Source organism: Pomacea canaliculata, linkage group LG2 (assembly GCF_003073045.1).
Source record: "Pomacea canaliculata isolate SZHN2017 linkage group LG2, ASM307304v1, whole genome shotgun sequence".
NCBI lineage: Eukaryota > Metazoa > Mollusca > Gastropoda > Architaenioglossa > Ampullariidae > Pomacea > Pomacea canaliculata.
In genome coordinates this window covers 22,755,557-22,781,849 of record NC_037591.1, presented here as the reverse complement: position 1 = coordinate 22,781,849, position 26,293 = coordinate 22,755,557, and the positions used below count along the sequence as shown (strand labels likewise).

The 26,293-nt window shown below is 44.8% G+C and overlaps 1 long non-coding RNA gene across 1 annotated transcript; it reads left to right on the top strand.

Moving 5' to 3' along the window:
• The first annotated feature begins 12,756 nt into the window (after window positions 1-12,756).
• On the top strand, window positions 12,757-26,196 carry LOC112558364. Its single transcript, XR_003098136.1, has 4 exons — window positions 12,757-12,805; window positions 15,001-15,209; window positions 15,818-15,867; window positions 25,738-26,196. It is a non-coding gene; the product is annotated as an uncharacterized LOC112558364 (long non-coding RNA).
• The last annotated feature ends 97 nt before the right edge of the window (window positions 26,197-26,293 follow it).

Sequence of the window (26,293 nt, the reverse complement as noted above, 5' to 3'; positions counted from 1 at the left end):
ACTTTCCATTATTATCGTCTGCTGGCATCCACTCCACGGCGCTCGCCTCTTGCTCCCTCCCCAGCCTCCCCCTGCCTCCATTTTCATGACGGGCCCGATGGGAGGTCACTCTTTACATGTGCTCCGTCTTCGGTTATCGTTATTACGGTTTGTTTCCCCTTCTGTCTTACGTCACTCTCAGGTTTTTAACTTCATCGCATTTGCATCTTTGGCGCATTTGCGATGAGGGAGCAGCTTGTCATGCTCGTATTTCATCGCTCGCGAGCCTTCTCTCTGACAGTTATATATTATCCTTGCGGTGTTTTCTTTCTAACCCACAGGACAACAGTGCTGGACAATCCTCCTGATCACGACAGAAAAAAATGTTAAATTTATGATTAAACTTCATTTACATTATTTGATGAATTTTTTTTTAAATCAGAAGTTTTCAGTATTTCTAGTTTTATCCAATCTCGTTGTTCAATCACTGCTGGAAGGACTGCTTAGCAGTGATTCCATTTTAATTTAATATAATTATAAACATTATCGGCAGATTTTCTCAACTCAGTTGGTTTACAGTCTGTCTTCCACGAAGCGAGCTTCAAAGTGTTTGCTTTCATGTTGAAGATGACTGCGGAAAGGAAGGAGATGATTCGCAAAGTAAGATAAAGTCTGAGAGTGACGATGACTAGGCTCCCACGTAAAAGTCTAGAAAGGTGCAATGATTTTGTTTCATAAATTATCAAATCGCAGGGCCGTGATACTACTTCCCCAACCTTGTGTAAATACTCACCCTCCACTAATATCACAGCAAGGGCAAAGGTTACCCTTGACGTCACAAATGGTGATGGATACCAGCGAATTCCTACAATGGGTGTTGCAGCCTCTTTCTGCGCATGACAATGTTTGTAGGATTGGACCTCGACAACGGATTATGTTGGTGGAGGGAAATATTTTTACTAGAAAAATTCTAGTTAACACTGTTGATTACTGATACTGAGTCTCATAACAGACAATGCTAAGGGAGGAATTTAGCAATTTAATTGTTAATTGTTTTATATATATTTTTTTTTTATTCGATTAGGAATGAACTAAAGCAGAACCGTTTTGTTCGTTAGTTTTACAACTCTCCGAAGCATTTTGAAATTTTAAAATGTTAATGATCTAAAACAAGAAAAAAATAATAAACAGTGAAGGGGGTCAAACTGTTTTCATAATTTTTTTTTTTTTCAAGCATTGTCGCAACAATTAAGCAAAGCCTAAAGGATTTAAATGTGGGTTAAATAAACTTATTTTGTAACTTTGCTTGCTGCAACAAACCAAACACTGAAGATTTGTTTTTAAAAAAAACGTCCGTGGTACTGACCAACAGGAAATAAAACTTTGTTCAGATATGTTCTAGGATTCTGCAAAATCAGTGCGTATGTATGTGGTGCGAAAAATAATATGAGATGCTAAAAGGAACGATCGGAAGTTTCCTGTACAATAGACCAGTATCTGGTTTCAGGCGGGCATACTGCGCATGACCGTTTAAACGGAAATAGTTTTTCAATTCGGCGACACATTCGCTAAGAGTAAATACGGTAAAAACATGTAGAAATATTAAAGATTTGAGATTTTTGTAACAGTTATTGTTGCTTTAATGTCACTTGTTTACTGTCATTGTTATCAAATTTCAATGAAAACGGCTTGTAGTATAAGCAAGATTTATCCACAGTTTTATCAGAAAGAAGTTTGAATATTCATTTTTCAGCAGTTAGAAATATATTTCTGACATGCTTTCTGATCTTTCCGATGAAGTAACATCAAGATTGTCTCTGCTTGGGGAAAAAATGATAATGATGATGATGACGATAATGACGATCATCATCATGATGATGAATTTTCCCTTGCCCTGTATGAGACCTCTATCCGAAGCTCAGATGTCATTAAAATTATGAAAAATAATTCTTGGATAATCACAAAAATCCAATATCTCGAAAGAAAATCTCCCCTTTCCCCAGGTTTTCTGCCAGAAAGACATCTCCGTACCCCGGTATCTGTCCTACCCACCCACAGGAATGGCGTCATCGGGTGCACGAGGTATGAACTCACCACAAGAAGCAGCTCGTGGCAATGAGTTGGGTGAGAGTCTGACAGCAGACAATAGGATTACTTCAAGTTGAGAGCGGACAATGAAGCTGCACAACATTTTTTTAAGCTTTAAAATTCGATTTGATGATAAAGAATCTCTCGGTGGAGCTGCAGGCAAGGGTTGTTAGATAACATGGCAGCAAAGACTGTTTCCTTTAATTCATTTTCTGCACAGAGGATTGCCATGTATGAGATCTCACACCCTGACCAGTAATTTCTCTATTCTAGAGCACTGAGGTTTATTTTCAGTGACAATGGCTGTGTGAGGTGAAAAACAACGACTAATATAAAATGACAGTAATAACACGTTTCATAATCACCTCTTTAAGGTTTAATCACCTCTCAGGTATCCTGTCTTGCTCTTAGAATGCTGTCCAAGTTGTGACTGGCTTGTGTGACGGACATCACAACAGTCCCCGCAAAATGGGGGCGCACAAAGTGTCGAGGAAGGGTCAGGTGCCTCTGGAGGATGGGACCTCTCTTTCAAGAAGGGGATCTAGGAGGAGACCCTGATGTTTTCTGTAATCTGTCTGCTGCCCGAATCCCAGGACTTACCCTACGGCAGGCGAGATTACTGACATCGGCGTCAATCCCATTAACAGTCCCGGTGATGATACGGAGCTCTTCCTTCAGGTGAGCCTGCTTATCCATTGAATGCGAGGCCACAGTGTCAGCCTCACATCTTCAGCGCGGGGTCCGAACGTCACACCACCAGACTAAGATCCGTGTGTCACACCACACCGCGGGCAGTGTACGTCATATCCTTACCCTGGGGGTACAGACACATCTACCGGGGTACCGAACGTCACATAATGAATGTCCTTCTCTTTCTTTAAAGCAAGTAATTCTGGATAATTCTTTTGGCCTTCATGTAAGATATGCTGCAGATAGCGAAGGGAAACTGCGCTGATCCCTGTTGACGATGTAGTCGCTGTTGACGATGTAGTATGCGGTCTTTAGGAGGGAAGAAGGGGATGTGGTAGTTTCTTTTCTGTTCCACAATCACACTTGAATCTTAATTGCTGATACTTTGGTTGTGTGATAACTGGCTTTACATGGCTGCAAAGGTTTGTTGCATATGGTTGCATATGTGCACGAGCGCGCGCATTTGTGTTCGTGTGTGTGTGTGACAGTCATGGTCCTGCACTCCTGTGGGTGAGCCAAAGCTACCCGTTTCTCGACCACAACGATCTTTTTCCCAACGCTGTTCGTATGCGACAGCAGGTGTTCTTTCCACCACCCCTACCCATAGTCCTCAACCTCTCTCCAGAACTTCCACCTTCCGAGTAAGGGGGTGGGGGCGATTCCAGATCTCTGAACATGGGGTGCTGCCCCTTGAACCCGTCTGGCTCGTGCCGAGCTCCTCATCCTCAAGACGCCACATCAAACGTGTGTTGACAAGTCTCTCCATCAGCATGCCCGCGCCACCCAAGCGACTGATGGGTTTGGGTTGTTTGGACTGGATTTGTTCCTCCCTGCAGCACAATCAAGAAGATAAAAGAAGGCTTACGACAAAACACCGACAGAGTGCGGAGAGAGAGAGAGACGAACAAGCAAGCGTGCAAACGGAGATAGAGAGAACAACTCAAATATCTGACTTGTGGACCATCGGTGGCCATTACCACCGGGCGAACTTGAGATCAACACAAACTTAACAATTAAACCGGAGCGGATGAAAAGAAGGTGGAGGACTCGCAAAGCTCTGCCATCGACCCAGACGCCAGCAGCACCCGGAATAACTCGGTGACTACACGTTAGTCTCCAGACCGAGACTTCAGCACCTAACCTCCTCCTCTTCCTCTTCCTCCTCCTCCTTCCTCCTTCCTTGACGTCTGCTACTGTCTGCCAGCTCGCTAGTCAAGCGTTGAGTCGCTGGAGTGTAGTATCGATCCTCATTAAAGGCCGCGGCATTCTTTCAAACAAAGGAAGCGATATCGTCTCACCGAGACTGCTGCAGCAGAGGAAGATGCTGTTCTTTCTCGAGGTAATGAGACTTCATCGCCAACAAAGCTGTTTGACTGAGAGGAATATCACGAGGTCGTCAGCAGCGGAGCCAGCAGGGCCCTGAGTGCTTTGTTTTACTGTTACATAGTTCAGCTACAAGAGTATGTGTATATGAGAGTATGTATGTGTATATGAGAGTATGTATATATGTGTATACTTACAGGAGGCAAGCTGGGAGGGCTTTGTTGTTGTTTGTTTGCGCCGCTCTTACGAGGCCGAACTAAATCTTGAGGATCGGTAATCACTGAGTAATCTTCGGGGTTCATCTCTGAAAAACAAATTACTGTTTTGGTTTGAAAAAAAAACAATTGGAAGACTTGTTTGTACAAACCCTTTGTCTGCTATGACGATCTCTCAGCTGATTGGCTGAAAGGAATAAAGCTCTCGAGGGTTAGAGAAATAAAAATAGGGAGAGGGGGACAAGCATCAGTATATATCAGTCTTTCTATTATTCAAGTGCACTTTTCTATCTTTCTTTCTCTCTCTTTCTCTCTCTTTCTCTCTCTTTCTTTCTCTCTCTCTTACTTCCCGCTTTTCTTGTATGACTGCAGCACCTCCTAAGGCGTGTGGTCCATCTCCTCGTCGGCTAATATGTAGCTTAGTGTATCCCTATATTTACAACAAAACTACTGTGTAGATATTTAGTGTGTGTTTAGAATATAGTGTGTACTGTGTATTTAAGTGTGTCTTTAAATTTCGTGTGTATTTTTAACGAGATATTGAGGCGGATGGGTGATCTACAGCTAAACATAAATTATATCGTTCATAAATTGTTCTTTAATATGTAACAACCTACTGATGTATTTGTCCAAAGAACAACAAAATATCTGGATTATTTATCAGGAGAAATAAATTTCCTTTCTCCAAGAATAACAAGAATTTTTTTTTAGCAAGAGTGTTATGCATTCTTTGGTTATTTTTTTTTTTACAGAATTGTAATAAATTATTTTTACTGTTGCTATGATAGTTTTGCGTACTACATACAAAAGTACATAAACAATAAACATGTTAATAATATTGTAGTTGAAAATGCATATACATGACGCGTATTTCAGTAGAAAACACCATTACATTAAGCATAGTGTAGTGGAAAACACATCCACGCATATTTTAGTAGAATATACTCTTACACTTTTTTTTTGGGGGGGATACGTTTATCCATTAAGCATATTTTAGTGGGAAAATGTTACTTTGAAGAAAGTACCTACTCGAAACGCATATTTTAGTGGCAAGCACTTCTACATTATGCGTCCTGTTGTGTGTAACACTTTTTAATATTGGTGCCATTATCATATTGTTGCAGTAAGAACAAGAGCAAGCCCTGTAAGCTCCCTGACACCAGTCTCTCCAGGCAACCCACCAAGCATCCCAATGAAGCAGCTGAGGTGCCAGCCAGTCATTCATGTGAGCAACCAAACCTTTTATTACTGCGTCTGTCAGCCTGTCAAGTCTCGCGCTCCCCCAACCAGTCAGTCGGTCAGTGCGCTCTCACCGTCATTCACTCCCAGTCAGTCCATCAGTCTGTCATTCAGCCAGTGTATGAGCTAGCAGGCTGAGACAGACAGTATATCATTTAAAGTCTTTGCCTATACACGTGATAACACCAGGTGTAGTGGTTAAAATAATATCTTGTCCTGCAGTGAGAAACTCAGGGTTCAAATCTCGTCTCGGGACTCTATGTCTGTGACACATTGTCCGCAGGACTGGGCTCTGGTTTTCTCAGCTCTTTCTCCCCCAACAGTGCGAAATCACCTCAAGGTGGAAGCACTTTCCTGCTAAATAAACCCACCAAACTCGATCACACCTGCCTGCTGATGAAGCCCTGTTCCTCCTTTGCGACTTAAATCTGTTCGTTAAAAATACATAAACATGTCTTGTTTACACTTTTTTTCAAATTATTTATTCATTCATTCATTTATTTGTAAAATGAGTCACATAATACAAGATCAATTAAATGTGAAGAACCCTTCAAACTCATCTGCTCGGAGTAAAAGGTGGGGATGGGGTAAAACTCAAACTGCTGGGGAAGAAATTCAAGAGTATCGTGGTTTGCATGTCATCGGTATTTAGACCGATTCATTAATTAGTCGATTATAATTTGCCCTCTGTTTCTCCTGTCCTCTCTCCTTCTCCATAAAGTCTGTTTTTCGTGTGCCGGGGCCGCGGCGCGTGTTTCCATAACTCAGTTTAAAACTTCAGGTCGTCGCCATTTTCTATGCAAGTCGTGGCAAGTTCGTTAGCAACCGCTTGCTACAAACGTGACTACCATTGATGGAGAAGACCGTGTTGCCATGGAAACCCGCTGCCTGGTGTCATTAATTTATTCATTAGATTAAACAACCATATAATCTCTCCCGTCCATGACGTCTACCAGTCATAATAAGGAGCAAATGATTTCTTGCTTCGGTCATGGAGGGAGGACAGGGAGGGGGACACTCGGCCCAACTGTCATTGTAGGAAAGTAGTCACATGAGCACGCGCACACACACACACACAAGTACATATATATACACACACACTTATTTGACGGTGAAAATCCGGATTGAGGTCAAGACTATACTACAGGCCGAACTTTTAAAGCTTATGGGGGAAAGAATGGAGGTTCTGGGAGGGTGCTCAAGATGTTTGCACTGACAAGTTCGTGCGCGCGCTCGCGGAACACGTCGCCGAACCTACGGCATGCAACGAGGTTTGAGACTAGAAACTCCTTCCTCTGGTAACACAGCAGAGGAGTCAGCGAGAGATGGAGTGAAGGTAATGCAAACGATGTAAACGAGAAACAAAAGGAGACATTTGAGCCGGGGACATAGCGAGGGTGGGAGTGGGGTAGAATGGGGTAGAATTCTTCCGACACCACTGCAGTCCCTCTCTAACACCCCCAACTCCGAGCACCTCTAAACACTGACACCACCACTACCATCACTACCACCATCATCATCATCAAGACGACGACGACGACACCACCATCCCTCCCCATTCTAAGCTCGGAACTTTGTGTGGTGGCCTCCAGTGGTGGAGGGCTGTAACTGGCTGGTGAATATGCATGAAGTCGGTGTCAGCTCACACCCCGCCCCCTAGTCGCCCACCACCCGGGCTGTGTGCGTGCGCACGTGAATGTGTGTGCGTACGCGTGCGTGAGCATGAGCGAGTGTGCGTGCGTGCGTGTGTGTGTGCGTGTGTGCATGCGTGCCAGCAGTGATTTGAGTCGCGAGACAAAGGCTGCGGAGGGCCGTACCTCCCCACGCGCCGAGCACCCGGGGTTCGCGCCCAGCCATCGATCTCTGCCAGGAGCTCGCCGTGTGCGACACAGGATTGGGCGATCTGCAGGTTAGCTTCCTCCGCGCCAGCTTCCTCAACTGGGTGAGGAGGGGAGGCAGAATGGAGCTGCGAAGGTGAGGTACAGGAGGTGGGAGGGAGAAGGAGGAGGAGGCATCTGAAGGGGAGGCTACTGCCAGGGCAGAGCTTGTCCCCCGATAGCAGCGATCCGTCGTCGTCGTCGTCGTCGTCGTCGTCTCGATCCTTGCTACAACGACGTGGTTAACCTTCTGCATGTAGGCAGCGTAATTACCTCCCTGCTCATGAGTCTCTTCCTGCGTACCTTTTCCATTTGTCAATCTCTCACTTCTCTCCATTACTTTCCTTACTTGTTCCTTCTTTCTTTCTTCATTTTATTTTCGTTGTTTGTTTTTTTTTTTTCGGGGGGGGTTCTTTCCTTCGTTGTTACTCCTTACTTTCTCCGATGCTCCTTCCCCTTCGTCTCTGACTCTGCAGCTTCCCCCCGCCCCTATCCTCTCTCTCTCTCTCCAATCTTTTCAGGGTTTCTGTTAGTTTTCCGCTGTCATCTTGAGAATGCTGTCTCCCTTAATCAATATTCTGGATTCTGGAAGCCATCGCCGGCACATCCCCGCGCAATTGTTCTGTCGCGTTGTGTAGTCGTGTTCATCAGGCTCCGGACAGCTAACCGCAGACAAGGCGTGATCACGTGCGAGCGTGAGTGGAGCGAGTGCGTGCGTGTGTGTGTACTCTGTGTGTGTACTGTGTGTGTACTCTGTGTGTATATATATACTCTGTGAGTGTACTGTGTGTGTGTGAGGTACCCGGCGGTTGGTGGCAAGACATGGCGCTGGTGTCTATCGCTTGCCAACAGAACGTTTACACATCCTCCACCTTTCTCTCACTCGCGCTGTCCTGTCTGTAGCACGCATACATCACGCACGCACACACATGGGAGCAGCTCCCCGACTTTCAAGGATCAATTTATAAGGCTGGAACTTGTCCTATGATTGTAAATCATACGCCAGGGCAGCAACATCGGGGCAGCTAATCTCCCAGTCCAATCCAATATTTTAAAACTTGCGTCAACATGTCAGGAACGGCGACACCGCCCCAACATCTACCCCCACCTTGTCTTCCCTTCCTCTCTCTCTCTAACCCTCTCCCTCCCCACCCACCATTCTTCCTCTTTCCCTCTATCTGATTTTTCTCTACCCCTCACCCTGCTACCCCTTCCATCCTCCCTCATCCCCTGTTCTCTCACCTTTGTGATCAAGAGAGGAAAAGTTGTCTCACAGAAAATATGAGATGCAAGAAAAGATCATTGCCTTTATGAATATTCGTTCTTTATGAAAAGAACTGCTTCGTTTATCCATCCTTCTCTAGCCTGCCTTTCATTTTGGCTTCTTCCGATGAATATTGGTTTTCAAATTGTCGTCAAGTTAGATGATCTCCCCTCGACAGAACTGCTAATTAAATGTCTTTACGACATCTGGCTCCGTCTGCTCTGAACTGTCTGTCTACACCTCCATCCCTACCACCTCTCTGTCTATCAGTGATATAGTCTTAGTTACTGGCACGGTGTAAAGCAAACTGTTTCTTTTTCACTCTTTCCATCAACCCCTATACTTGTGTATAATTTTTGCTCTGATTCTATTCGAAGTGCCTTTGTCTTGTAGTAATAAAGTTTGAGTTCTTTTACTGTTAGATCGAGGGTTAGATGTAAAAAAAACCATAACATTTGCTTATTCTATGAACTTCGCAAGTAAAAGTTTGTCACTTGTCATTAAGATGTCAGTCACACATTCTTGATCCTCCTCATTGGTTTCCTCCTCCACTTTCCGTTACTCCTCTTTCGATGATCTCCGCGTTCTTTATTCTTTCCTTTTTCCTCCCAACCTTTGCATGGTGTGTTTTATAACTCAGGGTGGCTGTGTGTGTCTCAAAGACCTACCCGATTGGGGACACATATCGCGCTCAAAAGACTCTTTCATATTACTTTTTAATGCCTCGAACATGATATCGCAAGAAGAAACACGAATCTCGAGAAATTAAAAACAATTTCCTCTCCTGGTAAAATCTCCTTTTCGGTCCGATGTCAGGTGAGTACCCGTGGCATCATGGCTGACCACACCATGGGTATACAGAAGCATGCTTTTTATTCTCCAAAAACACAGAGTAGGTGCAGGAATACCTGAACTTAATAAATGTAATTAATTCAACTTTTCAAACCTCAGTATTATAGTTTGTGACAGGCGATACTACAGAAGAGTGTGTAAAAATTTCACGTGTGAAAATTTACCATTGGAACTGATCTACAGATTTATATGGGCATAGCTGCACACAGTAAATGATAAGAAATATCTGCAACAGTGTGCCCAAAATATGTCTCTGCTTTTCTTTTCTTTTCTATTATTTTTTTTTTTAATTTGTGCGTGTGAAAGGCTCTTTTTCTTGTTGTTATTTACACCAACAACTTTATGAACAAACATGTCCATATACAAGTGCAGATCAGTCCTATTGGTAAGTTTTCACACTTCAGGATTGTCCGACAGTACGTATGTAAACGGACAAACATCAACTGTAACGGTCAAGCAGCTTGAGGACATCAGCAATGCTTACCACGTGATGTGAAGTCGTTCTTCGCGTCTGCTGCCTGAGTATAATATTATTATTTTGCTTGGGGTCCGAACTTTCAGGAAAGAGAACACTTCTCACACTCGTCTTGTATACTACATCTCGATAAATGAAGATCGTCTGATGAACCCGATGTAGTTCTCCACCTTCTCGCCATTATATGTTGACTGAGACAGAGCGGGGAAGCAACCGTTTCTGACGTGTATGTGCTTTTCAAAATTCTATTTCTAACTGGTAAACTGTTTCACAATTAAACTATAAAATAGTTTTTATTTCTTTGAACATTGCAATGTGTCGGTCTAATGAGATTACCATGAAAATGCTACAACAGTTCTGTAATAAAAATTATTTCTAATAACACTGCCAGATATCAGGGAGCACAAAATGAAAAACTTGATACGTGTTGTGTCTTTAGGCAGTGAACAAAACTAGCTTCTACTTTGTGACTGGTTTTTTTTTCTTAAAGTATAATAGCAGCAGTAGTCACCATCCAACGAATTAATGAAGAAACGGCACGGATAAACCAAATGAACTAACAAAAGAAACAAAAGCTTATTGATACAGACTTTTCTGTAGCAGCCAGGGATTAGAACCCTTGAAGACACAGCAACAGCCAAGCGTAAAATACAATAAATACAACTTTTAAACACACTTTTATTTGAAATGTACTAAAAATGGTAAAATATTTTTCATTGTCTCTAGATTTTTTTATTACATATAACTTAAAATATTAAAGTGGAAATATTTTATAATTCTTTATTTCAATGTTTCAAATAAAAGTGTTTAAACATTTTTTTAACTTACTTCATTTCAAACTTTTTATTCTTTTTTGAATTTTGTTCCTGAATTTTTCATTTTACTTTGTGAATTTATTTCCTTCTTTAATTCAGTATGAACTATATACAAATCATGACTATGAAATCTAAAGAGTAACTGGGAGGAAACACATTTTGCTAAATCTTCTTCTGAGTTTTTTTTTTCTTCTTTCACTTGATTGTTTGTGCCGTGTATCTGTTGCTAGTGGACTAGTAAACTACAGTTGTTTCTCTAATTCAGTCTTTAAGTTCTCATACAAAATTAAAACTTTCTTTTAATATTTTACAACTTGTGGCCTGCTGGAAACTTATTTAGTATTGCACGTCACCGGAAATGAGTAAACTGGTGAAAGTTTCGTACCTGTAGGACGATGGGAAGTGGGTGAAGAATCGATTACAAAATTCCAACCACAGACATGGCGAGTTCAATGAAAGTATGTCAAAACATAAATAGTCATCAAAGCAACGATAACTTGAACGACACCAACATGTGTTGTAGCTGTTGATGTCTGTCAACGGTTACAGTCTTTGTCCATACGACTATTCCACCCTCTGTTTTGCAAGAGTGTATTAAATGAATAATTGAGTTTTTACAAAGTATGTGTCTTGTTATTTGTGGCAACGGATTGAAACTATTGATAGTCACAGGGTCAATGAAAAAAAATGATTTGTGTCTACGGACAAAAGCCAGGATACACTGATCTTTTGAGTAGGAATGTTAGGAATCAAGAGCTGGCATTTTTGAGTGGGGAATGCTAATGATAGGTAATGGGTGTTTTGAGTTGGGATGCTAAGTGATGGGGACTTTGCGGGAGGAGACAGACAGGTCTTGTATGAGATGCACGCGGTTCGAAATCGTCCCGGTCTTAAGCGCGTCTGTGGGCAGATACCGCGGCATCCACTGACAACCCTGACGCAATTTCCGGCACAGATTTATCCAATCACGGAGATTTCTCTTTCTCATTACGAAAATCCATGTGGCTGTTTAGGTCTAGCCAACAGACATGCCAACGCTGCCATTTTGAGATGTTATGGGAAAGGATCTGAAACATTTCCGCTCCTTTGCTCATAAAGGTTTCCGTCTTGTATTTTCTATAAAAGACACGAAGAAAATGCGAGGGTTTGCTGTACACAAACATACAAACATATATCACAGTCGTCTGGACTAACTGCAAGCGATGCCATTACCGTAGCGAAAGGAGGAGGCGCTATGCAGATTTATCGTCCGTTATAAATCTGACGACGGTGTTTGTGAGAGCAGACATCGGCAGCGACAGGCAGGAGTGATGGCGAGGCAGATGGAGCTTTCTAGAAACAGCTGATAAGGTCAGCCACACCAACATGGCGGCGCGTGGGCACTGGCCGGCCATCAGGCACCCGACAGTTGGTCTGAAGTGACCTGTGGCACGGCCAGTGGGGCAAGATGGCGGCCACCCACACCTGCAGACGACCGTGAGAGTCAATGGCGCCACCTGTTGCTCTCGCAACCCTCTCGTCCTCGAAACATCTGTGTGTGTGTGTGGTTATGTCTCTGACCTGTTTCTGTCTGAATAAAGATTTGTAGGCCTCCCTTCCTCTTTCTGACTATCTGTCTTTTCCTGAAAATATCTCACTCAAGTCCCTATGTATACAAAAGTTTCATTGCTTTCTTCCCCACTTTCTTCTTGTGTTTGTCTATCGCTTATATATATATACATGTGTGCGCATTAGTGTATGAACTTGAGTATGTTTGTAACTATGGCAGATTAGGGTTAATTAATTACCTTGACGAAATGATAGTTTTTAAATTAACAGTTCTTTTTTTCTCCTTCTCTTAGTTATTCTTTTTTTCTTTCTTTCTCACTCTCCATATTATCCACGTGCATATTTTCTTCACTGCTGCAGGAAGTCGACTTCTCGTGCATCTCCTTGGCTTTGAGGCCACAAACTTGGAGGTGTACCAGACCACACATTTCTTAGCCTAGGTATGTATGCATGTGCCAGTGTGTGTGTTTATGTATTGTATCCGTGTGTCTGTGTAATTCTTCGTAATCGTTATCATCTGTTCCTGTTCATACGTATGTATATGCGCGTGGGTGTATGTCACATATCTATGTGCTTACATGTAATTCGATGATCCTGAACATCTGTGTGCACACAAAAAGGCAATTTACCCTGTCTTTCAGCACTGAAAATAGTCCTTGTAAAGTAGTCCGCCATTGTGTATTCATGCACTCCATGACTATGCCGCTAAACACACAATCCAACCAAGAACCGGAGGTCACAGGTTCGCATTTCTCACCAGGCCTTACTGCCTTCTTAACCCAACATGAAACCCATTTTGTCAAACAGGTGTCGATAATCGAGGACTTGTCCTCCATCGTTTATCTGCCCCCGTGTAAAAGCCTGGAGACGCGGCCCAAAATATGGCTGGTGCAATGTTTGACACGTCTCGGCGTCCCGACAGCCTTCGTCAAACATGGCGGCGAGCAGCGCGGGGGACGGTGGCGGCCATGTCACTGGTCGGGAATATCGCTTGTGCAAGACCGGCCAAGGTACTTGTAGGGGTGGGGGAGGGATGCTGGCAGTGGCGCCGCCTGCTTCGCGGAGAGGACGACAAGGCGCTGTGACGTCATGGCTGCTGTTTGCACCGAAACTGTTCCGCATATTAAACAGGAGTTAATTGTGCGACCTGTCGTGTGAGAATGTGTTAAACTAGTCACGTGATCGACAAAATATGTAGTGTGAAGAAGGTCTTGTAGTGAAGTCGCCGAGGGAAAACCTTCGTAAAAGTTTCATTGCTTTCTTCCCTCTTTTCTTCTTGTGTTTGATGATGATGATGATGGAGGAGGAGGAGGAGGAGGAGGAGGATATACAGTTATATGAAGAAATGCAGCAACGTAACAATGTTCCTAGTCAACTGTTTTCACAGAAACCTATTTTCTCACATACCTGTATACCTTATTACGCATCTTTCTCTGCTTTTTATACTACCTAAAAAAAAAAAAAGGTAGAGACAAGAAAAATGGACAGACAGGAGCGCAGACATACAGTCAGACTAACAGACACAGGCAGGCAGGCAGACAGAGAAACAAACGACAAGCAGACAGACGTGATGCTGCATGTACAGTCCGCACCAGTCACTCGGTGACGTCACAGCGCGTTGTCTCCCTTCCCCGCGGAAGCAGGCGGCGCCACTGCCAGCCAGCAAGTCCCCGGTGACCCTTGGCCGGTCTTGCACAAGCGATATTCCCGGCCAAAGACGTCGCCCCTCCCCCTCCCCGCGCTGACCGCCGCCATGTTTGGAGAGCGCTCTCGGCGCCGAGCCCGTGCCAAACATTGCACCAGCCATATTTTGGGCCGCGGCTCCAGCCTCCTCCACCGGCAGACGATAGCGAGCAGGCCTTCGATTGTTTCTGCCGGGAATATCAATACAGTTGCAGATGGCGGATCAAACAACGACACACGAGGAAGAGGGAGAGGAGACGAGAGAAAGAGTGAGAGATCGTGGAAGGAGGGGAGTGGAGGAGGGGAGAAAGAGAGAGGAGGGATGAAGATGATAGAAGATGCTAGCGGTACACGTGTAGAAGAAACCATGCGATTGAAATGATTGCTCTGTGTGTGTGTGTTATTGTATGAATGTGTGTGAATGTGAGTGTGTTAGAGGGAGAGAGAGAAGAAGAAAAGTATTGTGTACATAATAAAACGATAAAAAAAATCCATAAAGCATACAATTGGTATTTCCTGATTATCTCCGCAATCATGCTTGTCTTAATTTTACTTTGTATTTGTTTGCACAAGAGGAGTCTGGGGGAGAGAGAGAAAAAGATCGAAAGATGCAGAAGAAAAGATTTGTTTCCAAGTTTCCAGGATTCTATAAATAGTCTTATGCTAAGAAGTCAATGCTCGTGCTGTGAGTTGATGCTCGCTGAGCTCGATTCCCCCCCTCACGACTCCTCCCCATCACCTCAGTTCCTCGCACGAGCGCCGCGCGGTGCGTTTGAGAGTTGATGTACTGCCGCGCGGTGCGTCACGAACAGTAGGACGCGATACAAATGTCAGAAAAAAACTCTGTCACCAGCTGTGGCATTTCATCGCACCCGATAACTCATTGGCGGCAAATAAACCGTCAAACGCATTAAAACTATCGATTTTAAGACCAGCAATTCCGCTTCCGCAGACTCACCGCTACACGGTGGCCTCCCTTGGTGGAAATGACGCATTGTCGACAGCGGCGCCCTGGGCAGCGGACGGCGAAGGTGAGTGCGCGTGCGTGCGCGGAGCAGGACGTCAGTTGGCGGTGGTCTGACGTCTTGGCCGGACACCTGGCACCTGGCTTGTCACCACACCGTCGCCAGAGGTCACTGCACGGCAGGAGGCGGTGTGCAGGTAAGACTGTGAGGTGTGACGGAGTGCGAGTGATGTCTGGAGGATGCTGGCTGCTGCTTCTAAGTGCGATGTCTTATAAAATAACCATACTCGCGCGTGCATTCAGGAGCACACACTCTCTGACACACCAGTCTATTACACAGTTATTTCTCTTTGTTCCTCTCTCTCTCTCTCCGTGCCTCCTCCCTTAGCCACCCCTCAGTGACTCAGTGTAGTTTGACTCAAAGTAAATTACCATCACTCACCTGTTCGCTCACCTGTTCGGCGTTTTCAATGAACAGACACGAGCTGACTTTATCTTGTAGCAACTGAGACAAAGTAACATGACTTTATCATTATTTAGTTAATTATTATGCTTAGACCACTGAGTCTTAAAATAACCAGAATTTTACATCTCAAGCTTAATTAGGATTTTTAGCATAAAATATTTATAATAATTATGTTGCATAATATTCTTCAAATAACATTCTTTATAATATATGAACATATCGTTGCTTTTATATTGTAAGCAGCATTGTTCATTATCTTGCCTTTTATGTGGAATTAGCATCTGTGGAATTAGTATCAGTGATCAGTACCTGTGTACATGTGGCGCCTTTTGTGTGCAGGTGTTGAAGACAGCAGGTGTGTCAGACCATCTGATCGGTATCGGAAACAGGTAGGCTTGTGTCAAACGTAGTGATCATAGTTGATTGACTAGTCTGCCTCTCATCTTCTTCTGCAGATTTTGGACACCCTCCATTCTTATTGCTTTCCCTGATTCTTCTGTGAATCTTCTATGATTTTCTTCCAACACTTGTCTATATATTGACTTCTCCTTCTGTCCTTCGAATTCTCTCCTGCTTGACTCCACCGCATGCTCCTTGGTGAGCGTGACTGCGCCATATAACTCACACCTTGATTACAATTACATTATTTTACTTAGCGTATAACATAACTCCTTAGGGTTGGATCCTGGTACACAGGGTGTGTTTTGTGACAAAGTCCCTTGCCAAGGATTTGAGCTCATGTGGTTTGTTGCAAACGATCTTTGATTTTCCGATGATTTTGAGGACTAGTTACATTTTTTAAGAAGAAATGTTGCGGTTGCTAAGGACAGACAATTACCCTGGCTGATCCACCCTGGCAGTTTCTTCAGCATCCTTGAAGAAAAGGCAACATAGCAACAGAAATGATTATTGATTACGTCGACAGGGTTGCGGCTGTCTTTGATGGCAGACACGGCGTCGTGTCCATGCTCTCCGCTCTGTCTGTGTGCTGTCGATGGCGATGAAAAAATTCCCATTTTTAATTCACATATAAAGTCAGCCTTTAACAGTACTAATCTACTCTAATTACGATTGGCCACAAAACTTAAAAACAAAGAAAGGTTAGTAAAACAATTCAGGTTTAGAAGAAAAACATCGCAGCGAAAGTTGTTGATGTCGTGGACATCAGTGTCCTTCGTGCGCCAACTGTCACATCGAAAACGCAGTCTACCACTGAATAATTGATGTTTTGTCTCATAGCCCTTTGCTAATTACCCCTTGCCCTTTCGAGGCTGTAATTAATTTATTGACTCTTAAGAAGTTAAGATTGTGTTTGACTCTTTTTACTCTAAACTCTAGTGCAATTGTAACAAACAGTTTGGTGCTACGTTTAAATATAGAAAAGAAGATTTTAAAAAGAAAATATCTTTATTTGGCTGATATTAAGATTTTTTAAAATAAATGTTTGGTTCTACACATTCAAGAAGCTGTCATAGAAATAGTAAGGACACAGTAGTTTGAGTATGTGCTGACGTGTTAGCGTTGAGAGAACAGTCTTAAATTACTAAAATTATTGAAATTAGACTTTTAAAGCAGCTGAGAAATCATGGTTTAATTATCAGCGCCTTGTAAAGAAAAGTTCTGTAAAGAAAAAGATTTTTTTAGTGAGACTCGGACAATTTAAATACCAAAGCTGGAATCACATTTTCAAATCTGCCCTCTGACCTCTTCCATTGGCCGAACCTCAAGCGTTCAAGAACCAGGAATTGTATGAGTGCCAAGGGAGGATTACTCATGTTCTCTATTTTCTCTCTTCTTCTCTCCCTTTGCTTGACCACTCACCCACCATCCGATACTCAGCTTCTGTACCCGTCGTCATCCCCTACATCTCTACAATGTGTCTGTAAGCATGGAGACCGAATGGTTGCTAAGCCGCTTGTCAAGCTTTTACACATTTCTGTGACAAAAGGAAGGTGGTGGCACCTTACAGGACACTAACACCTTCGGAAGTGTATCGATCACGTGACAGACACGTGAGAAGCACGTACTGTACCGGTGCACCACACCACCTGCCTGCCACAGTCACACCGCACACAGACAAACCCGGAATGAATGTAGGACACGAGAAGCAGGAAGCGAGAGAGAGAGAAAAAAAAAATGAGAGAACTCCAGTTATGCAATGTAGGTCGGTCCGAACTACCTCCGCACCTTCGCCATTCGCAGCAGCACCGAGAGGCACAGCGAGTGGCGACAGGTGACACAGGCGACAGGTGACACAGGTGACAGGTGACACAGGTGAGGCTGCAAGGCGACACTCAGGCTGTAGACCTACCTGCGACACAATGCCCGGATGGTCGCGCGGTATCGAACGTGGGTGGCCTGGGTGTGGTTGCTAGCATCTCCCTCCAGCAGCGTGCGCGCGCTCGGTCCTCACCAGAGGACGTTGTAGTCGTTTGTCGTCTGTCATGGCGCGGATCAAGGACCGATCGCAGGTGCGAAATGTCTGTTCGTCATGTTGGCTGTGTGTGTGTCCTTGCGTGCGTGTGTGTGTGTTCGCACACCTGGGATGTGTCTGATAACACCGCACGGAAAGCTGAAGTTTCGTAACACTAAAGGTAGGTGCACGTGCTGGCTCCAATGACATCCCTGTGTGACAGTTGTTGTTATTAATACATATCCGCACACTGACATTGTAAATACATCATTTCACTCCAGTAAACGCCACAATAGAAACCGATTCCAAACAAAGCTTTAGTCTGGCAGGAAATGGCGGTCATACACGGAAGGTGCATCTGCCGCTGTGGTTCCTACACAAAACCCTTATTCACTCACCCAATGTTAATCCGTTAATTACTTTTAATTGTGATTTTAATTCATTAAAAATCTCCCGATTCCTTAAATAGGAGCGAATATTGTTTACAAGATAAAGTCTTTGAGCATTGCCGTTCTCTGGAGTTTTTGGTGGTGATGGTGGTAGCGACCTTCATTGATGTCAGATGTAGGAATTGAGGCCGGTCCATTAGTCAAAGTTTCTCTGAAGATTCGCTTTCAGTGTTGTGCAGATAAAAGACTCAGAAGTGTTTGAGGACATGAATAAAACCAAGGTTTATTTTATTGCAGAAGTTTGGCAAGTAGTGTGTGTGAGAGTGTGTGTGTGTTCTTCTAATGCTCAAACCATAAGGACCTGGTAAAGTCTGCCGTCTGCTGCAGACACCCTAGGGATCAGAAGATCTTTTCTTTCATCGGTGCATCGGCAGGACATGTCTCTGTTCTTAGTTTCTGGTGGACTGGACAACCCTGCCGAAAGGGAACTACTGTCAATGGTACAAATCGCACGGGACACTCGTCAACCATGTACTATATGGAGTTACTTGTGTGTTGGACACGCACTCGCAATATTTTTCCATCTCTGAGATAGCTGGATGAGTCTTGCTCCTTCTCTGTTTCTTATACCCTCTTCCTCTGATCCATCAGTGTATACTTGAGTCCATTGTTGAATGTACCCGGGGTAATCGCTGTCTTTTCTACATCAAATTTTCGATGATGGAAGGATGCTGTTTATGCTCACTGGAAAACATTCTCTTTTCCACGAAGGCAGGACATATTGTGTGGAGATGATTTCTTTAGCTGGTTGGAGAGGTCTGTGCCCGCCCTTCCTAGTCTGCGAGTTTCTATATTTTATGGAATCTGGTATTCTCTTGTGAATTGGATGATTGGTCAGCATTTTATACTCTGCAGCATGAATGAAGATCTTAGTGTTGCGAATTTCCTTCAGACTTTGCAAACCAGTTACTGAGTTCATGGCAGGAATGGGAGTTAACTTGATGGCTTCAGTGATTATTCTTTATGCCTGGTTTTGGATTATGACTACTTTGTCAAAATTGGATTTCGAGATATGACCCCAAGCAACCATTCCGTATTCCAGTATTGGTCTGATTCGTGCGAGGTAGTCTTTTTCGAACATTGAAGTGTTCTTCCCATGAGGTTCGAGAATAGTTAATTCATCAGAAAAGTTCTAAGTTTTTCCCGTGCTGCACACTTGTTGATTTGGTTTTTTGCGGTTGAAGCTGGTATCGAAGGAAACATGAAGGTAGGGGGTTTTTTGTTTTGTAGAAAAAGGTGTCCAAGTAATTTGAAACTTGCAGCTTGGTGGATTTTGTTATGCTAATGATTGTGTATGTTGCCTTGATGGCATTTAGCTTCACTAAACACTTTTCATTTCTCATTTTTTTCAACATGCCATGCATGCTCATGTTGTCTGTAGTGACATACTCCTCAGGTCACTATAGATGGCTCTGTGGACCACATTTGGAATATCATCGATGACATCGTTCATAAAGATTATAAACAGGGTAGGAAATAGAACCCCGCCTTGTGTGATATTTCCTTTGATTTTTTTCTCTTTCATTGATGTTTCCCGTTTTGACTCTGGCCTTTCTGTTGCTGAGATGTTAGCAGACACATCGGCACATGTACATGTAACATACATCTTTAGCGCAAATCCTTTCTTCCAGACTATGTCAAAAACCTTTTCCATGTCTCTCTAAATTACGATGGTCTATTTTTGTCTTGAAAAGCCATCGCCTGTTTCCTGTATTAGAGAAATCCCCAGATTTGCGGATCTCCTCTGTCTAAAACCAACTTGTTTGTCACTGATGATTTTTTTTTCCAGGTACCAGATCAGCCTTGTGATTATCATTCTCTCCATGAGTTTTCCCACTGGTCTTTCCCTGGAAGTGTTGATGTGTACAGTGTATTCATCTGTCAGCAGGGAGAATTATTCTCATTTTGCTATTTTTGGTTCCATTTTGGTAGTAGCCTGCATTCGTCTGGTTAATGATTGAGGTTCAAAGTTCTAGAAGTCGTCTACCAGCTTTTCTTTTGTGTCTTTCACGTCTCCGACTGAGGTCACCGTCGTCGTTATCACATTCCACAAGCCTGTGCCCATGATGTGCCACTCTATCAAGAATGGTTTTAGGTTACTTGACATCGTTAAGGTTTGAGGGCCACGTCGATGTTTTCTTTGTGGAGTCTTGTATCAAAGGGAGCTTTTCTACAGAGATGCCCTGTGCTTTCCACTGCAGCACAGCCAATGACCTTAGTCCTGCTTCCACTTTTGTATAGCCAGTCATATTTTATACATGTATATGTATATTATATACATATATTATACATTATAGGGGGTCACCCATCGCCTGGCTCCACTACGGTGCATCGGTAACGTGGGTTGGCATCCTATGAGGCGAGGAGGCCAGTTTGGGTCACCGAAGTGTTTCTTGCAATTGAGGTTAACAAAAACTACCTGTCCACTCTTTCCCTGACAAAAATGTGTACTTACAGGTGATTCGCAACATGATCAAGGGCACGTGAAGTACACTGTTGCCGAGACACAAGTGCAGTCAATAAACAAACACAGAGGTCACGTGGAAAATTCGCCAGTGCGTGAAATGAATGAAGACGTTTTTGCTGTCCTCGCCAAACACTTCGGTCACATTTTAACTGTCTTCACTGAGCTGTCAAGGAAATCTATTTTAAGTGACCCAAAGCTGTCAACGACTCTGTCTTGTTGCGCTTGAAACGTTGACAGCGACTTCCGAAGACAACAATGAGAGGATAACATCTTGCACGAGGTTGCTGCCAAGCACTCGGAGAATGTAGACAACACAGAGCTTACATCACAAACCTCTCTGTGAGAGAGAGAGAATGAACGCGTCTATGCGAGAACAGAGAGGTTTCGTTTTGTGCGCAGATGCATGCAGGCACACACTTCCGCTCATTGCCACTGAAAATCACCACCGTCCTCACCATCACACCACGTCAGACACATCATCACCACCGCCGACATCATCATCGTCATCCTCCACATTATCATCATTTGATGAAGAAGAAGACTGCGTAGTGTCCATTCTATGTCCACGTGTGTGCGCCGTGTGCATGAGGGCGTCTCTTTGAGGAGCAGCGTTGCGGGTGAGGAATTGGCATGCCTCGCACTTCCCGACCCCCTTAGTCTCCGCACGTGCTGACGCAGTGCGAACAATCACCTCACGCTGACAAAACAGAATACGACTCCTACACCATCGTCATCCACACACGTCACTCTCCCCTCTTCTACACCCCAACCTCCGACCACCACCACCACCACCACCACAGCCACCTCCCACGACAACTGCACCACGTCAATACAAGAGAAGTGCGGCTCCGCAGCGGGACAGTCGTGATGAATGTGAAGTGCTCCCCCCTTGAGAGTCCTCGTGGCGCTGTCACTGGGATAGCAGGCCGTCCCAGCCTAAAGTAATTAGCAAACATCAGCCGCCATTAATTATTCAGCAGGCCGGAGTCCTCACCGGCTCGGCACTGTCCGGTGGGGTTCGGCAAACTTTTGACATTTTATCTCGGACCCTGTGGTGGGTGCGCGCGCATCGGTTGCTGCGCATCACGATTGAGCGACAGACAGGAGCGAGGGAATTGCCGCTGGGGACCGCGACAGGGAGCAGTCTGGGAGGTGGTGATGCATAGACTTACTGTCATTTGTGTGTATGTGACATATATATATATACGCTGGTGAGGTATTAAAGAGAAACGCTCTTTCGGATGAATTATTGGCAAGAATTTGTTTGTTTTCTTGGTATTGATGTTTTTGTTTGGTTTGGGTTTTTTTGTGTTTTTGTTTTGTTTTGTTTTGTTTTTTTAATTTGCTTTTTGTTTCTTGTTTTTTTTGTTTTGTTTTGTTTTTTTGACGAGGGGACAAGAAAAGAAAAAGCTATTTCGTGTCTCACATTGTTGACCCTCGGAGGAACACACTTTGACGATTATTGAAAGTACTCACATCTGTGTAAGCTGACCATCACGGTGCGTTCTATCGCAATGCCAAGCTCTACAAACTGGTTTCTTTCTCTGGATGGTTCAGTAGCAACCACTTACGAATTTAGCAGGGAGAGAAGGAGTGGGGGAAAAATGAAACAAATGATTAGAATCTCCCTGCTTGTCTTCTGCTTGCCCTTCGACCTTTGACCTACCTGCGGAAGAGTGCTCTTCGACCTGCGGAATAAAGTTCTTAGTGTTTGTAGTCCGTCCTTCATACAGCACTAGTGAGCTCATAATTCAGAAGATAAAATCTTGACAGCAATATTTCAGGTGTACATGAGATTCACGGAAGTCTCGCGAGAGGACTACAGTACCGTTCGGCGTCTGTGATCATCTCGATAACCATCACTGTTGCTGGTTGATGGAGATGCATGATGATGGCAAATGACGCGTGTGAGGAGGATGGGGGAGACGCCGTGTCTGTAAGCTAGAGGACATGTTGTTTGGCTGGTGAGTGGCTCACTGGCACAGTGCGCGAAGGTGCACTACATGAGATGAGCCTGAACATGGCGATCGTGTGTGTGTGTGCGTGTGCGCGCCTGCGCAACCGACGTCAAGCGTGCCTCCAGCTTAGTGTGCGCATTGTGCGGCGGCGCCTGCAGCGCCCTCTAGGTGATATGGAGGAGAGGGGAGATAATGGCACGGTAGCAGCGGGTTCTGCAGTGGCGGAGAGATTCTGTTTCGATGCTCGGTGTGATTATGCAGCAGCCAGAGTATGGCTCTCACAGACTGGTCACAGTGCACTTATGTCACAGACTGGTCACAGTACTCTTACCTGTGGCTGTACTTTGTCACAGGCTGGTCACAGTGCACTTACCTGTGACTGTACTTTGTCGCAGGCTGACCACGCTACTATATAAGACTGACGCCGTCAATACACTTTATATGATTATATTTATATTATTACCCATCAACCTCCTTCACCCAGATTTATAACTTTTTTAATGAGCAAAAGCTGAATCATTCCAAAAATAGTAAATACTAGTATTGAGTGACTATACCACTAGCAGGAAATTGTTCCCTTCAATCCTAGCCAAAGCAAGCAAAAAGTGAACAATAGCTCTGCCACACATGAACTAATTAAGATAAACCTAGCTCTAGCACACAGGAACTAATTAAGGAAGCAAAGTACATTTGTATCCGGGTGTGCGTGCGCGCGCGTGCTACCGCGTTCAGAGATAGGTCAGAGCAGGGAGGAGGAGGAAGAGAAAGAGAAGCCTGGGTTAGTCAGACGTGACGACAACGGGGGGGGGGGGGGAGAGGGAAGGTGCCAACTGTAATACGAGGGTTTGCTAGTTTTGTTTTTGTTTGGTTTGTTTTCAGCTCAGTCGGTAAGATGAGACTGTTTACAATACTCTGCACGACAATGACCTGCATCCACTTTCAGCGATAAACACCCACCCCCACCCTCACCCCCCTGCCTTTCCCACTCTCCAGTGGTGCCACCTAGTAGAAAATTCCGCGACTACCTGTCACTAACTCTACTCCTCCTGCCTATGCACCTCCCATTTCACAACGCCACCTCCTTTCTCTGGCACTCTCGCTTGCTCACCTTGCAACAGCCGCCAGAAATTGATTACTTCCCTTGATGCTAGCAGGCGACATCTTGGAGTGAGCAATGGTGGTCGCCCTTGTACTGCTGATATCCTATTTTGGCAAAATGTGGTGTTGCCGGAGATTACCTCCCCAAAATCCACCCCACCTCTGTCTCTCGCGACTTCAAAAGGCGACAGGCTAATCAGTATTTTTTTTCCCCTTCCGCCAAAGCAAAATCCGAGAGAAAGAGGGAAAGTGTGTTTGTGTGTGTGCGCGCGCGTGTATTGTATTTTTTTTTTTTTTAATATCACCTTCGTCTTCGTCAGTCCCAGACCAAACAGTAAGCTTCACCTCCTTTTACTCCGCACCCTCTACTGCCCATAAGTCACGTGCTCTCTTTCCTCGATGACAGCTGCCGTCTCCCCTCTCTTAACATTCTCCACGCATCGCCATTCCCATCTCCACTCATCTCTTTCCAAAATCAGGTCATCCCTTAAAAAACATCGCTCTTCAATTTCAATGATCCATGCACGATCATTTTCATTTTCTTTCAAAGCTTCGCAAGTCATTCTCTCCACTTCATCCCCACCCATCCCTGCCTCTCTAATCATTGTCATTACCCAGCATCATTTTCAACCACAACCCCTCTAGTCCTCTCTGTCTGCTCTGTCCGTGACATGCAGAACATCGCTCATGGTTCTGCTCGATGGTTGATGTTGTTTCGCTTCCTTCAACTTCTCCTTGCCATCTTTTTTCTGTTTGATTCTTCTTCTTCATCCTCCCACGCCTGCAGCCCGCCTCCCATCCATCCCCCGCCACTTTCCCTGCCGCATTCGTGACGCATGCGACAGCTGCGACGTGGTTTTCTGTCGCAAGCCTGGCTGCACGCTGCATGACAAGACACACGACACAGCGTGTTGGGGGGCTCCGGCTCCTCCGCACTTGCCCTCAGCAACCTTGACATACGCTGCCTCTCTGTTTTGGTACGTTTCTATAGTTACACGTGCAGAGAAAAGTCGGGTATGCGTGACAAGGAGCTATGATGGAGATCGATGCAGCAGCCCTCGCTGTGTTCAGGGGCCGTAACCAGCAGCGTCAGCTGAGGTGCTGACGTTTTTGATAAGTGCGTCAGAACAACGGCCAAAGCTGTTAGGGTCAGTAGGTGAGAGGGTGAGGTCAGAGATCACAACCTTCAATGAGGGGGCGGGATGTTAGCACGAGATGTGTGACCGCGGTACTGAGACTGTATCAACCAAGGGAAATCACCGCACTTTCTCGACCCCAGGGGAACAAACCGGACCAGCACGACGGTGTCTCCCAACCCCGAGCAGGCTGCTGAAATGATAATAAAATATTGCTGTACCTGACAGTTGATGTTCTCAACTTTTAATAAAAAGCAATTTGTTTCCATGCAGAAATTTAGTTTGAGGACTCGCGGCGGTTGTGATTGCTGGTTACCATGGTGACAAAATCCATGTCAAGCTCGGAACTCGCACATAGACTTCCTACCTTGCATTGTCTTCCTACCTTCAACCCAGGTTGCTCCTGGCAACCTCCTTCCACTCCTCCATTTCCATTTCCTTCAGTCATTCATTCAGAAGCAGTCCACCACCACAAACACACACTCGTACATCCCCTTCTTTTGTTCGTTGCCCCCTCCACCGCCACTCAATACTAGACCAAAAGTTATGTGTTTGCAACAGTGATTTGTATGTGTCATTAACGAGATTGCCAAACTGTCTTAAAGATGTCACATTATCTGTGCTCTCTCTCTCTCTCCATCACACAGTGTGTGTTTGTCCCATGTTGTATCATTCTGTGTTCTCTCTTTCCACTTTCCATCTCTGTCAGTAACTATTTATAAACTTTTTTCTGTCAAGGCGTGGCCGAGGTGTCTCCCCGGCAGAACGTGGAGGCGTCATCGATACACAGGCAGCGCCACACGGCGGCAGCTTCAGCGAGATGTCGACTGACAGAGCGGAGAAGACCCAGAGAAGAGGAACAATGGCGGACGCCAGCACAGCTGTTACTCATGATCAAAGTTCAGGCTAATTGCTCTGCTGTCCGCCGCTCGCACGCCACCGGAAGTCATTTTTCAAGATGGCTTCTTCGCCAAGACGATGGACTGGCTTTGGAGGGCAAGACGGACATGCTCGGCTCTGCTGCGTGCTTCTCTCCACCGCCGCTGAACGAAGGGGGAGACTGGGGAGGGGGTGACAGAGGAAGATGGAGGAAGGCATCAGTAGGGCAGTTGCGTGTCTTCCACAAAAGGTGAGTCAAGGTTTTCAGTCCGTTGCTGAGTGACATCGTGTTGGAGGGTTGTTGTTGTGTCTTGTTTTCTACCTTCTCTCTCCCGCTCACTGTGCATCTATCATGCCTGTGTGCGTGTCTCTCCTGTCTGGGTGGATGTTTATGACTAGGGGTAGTTCATCAATA